Source organism: Pteropus medius, unplaced genomic scaffold (assembly GCF_902729225.1).
Source record: "Pteropus medius unplaced genomic scaffold, Ma_sr-lr_union100, whole genome shotgun sequence".
NCBI lineage: Eukaryota > Metazoa > Chordata > Mammalia > Chiroptera > Pteropodidae > Pteropus > Pteropus medius.
The window spans coordinates 2,884,591-2,885,484 of NW_024352783.1; positions in this window are offsets into that span (position 1 = coordinate 2,884,591).

Here is an 894-nt window from a genome sequence, read left to right on the forward strand (position 1 = left end):
AAATGATCCACACAAATGTTTTGTGGTTTAAAACAGATCATCTTTTTAAATGTCTGGCATTTAAGATACTTAATATCTTGTTAAGTGAGCCTAGTCCTTTATTAAGTCCCTCGCCTTCTTGACAAGGTCCCTAGGAAAGTCATTCCAAACCAACTACTTCTGAGTTGAGGTTTATATACCCTAAGTCTTATAACTGTTTATTAAGGAATCTACCCTAAGAAAGAGGTTGACTACTATATTAGTTGGCTAGGGCTGCTGTAACAGTACCACAGACTTAAACATTTACTTCCTTACAGTTCTGGAGGCTAAATTCCGAGATCAAGGCATCATCAGGATTGGAGTCTTCTGGAGGTCTGTCTTCACATAGTCTTCTCAGGATGTGTCTGTGTCCTAATCTCCTCTTCGTATTAGAACACCAGTCATATTGGATTAGGGCCCACCCTTAAAGCCTCATTTTAACTTAATCATCCCTTTAATTACCTCATTTTAATTTAATCACCCCTTTAAAGATGCCATTTCAAATATAGTTAGCATTCTGAAGTACTGGGGGTTAGGACTTTCCAACATATGAATTTCGGGGAACACAATTCAGCCCATACCACTTTAGAGTTTATAATTTTTCTTTTTCACATATTTTGACATAAGTATTTATAGCAGGCTTAACGTAAATTGATAAAAAAAAATTAAAAACCAAAAGACAGGCTTGTATTGTGGGCATGTAAAACATAAACAATGTACAAAGAAAATCTGTTGTCTGACTAGCCAATATGTCTGCGGCATTAGGACCTACTGAAAAACTTTCACAGAACTTTGCCCTAGGAAGCTTCAGGTGAGAAAAGGTGACACTTGAGCCCAGGCACCACGCAAAGCAAAATTCAGGAACAAAAGCCAAGA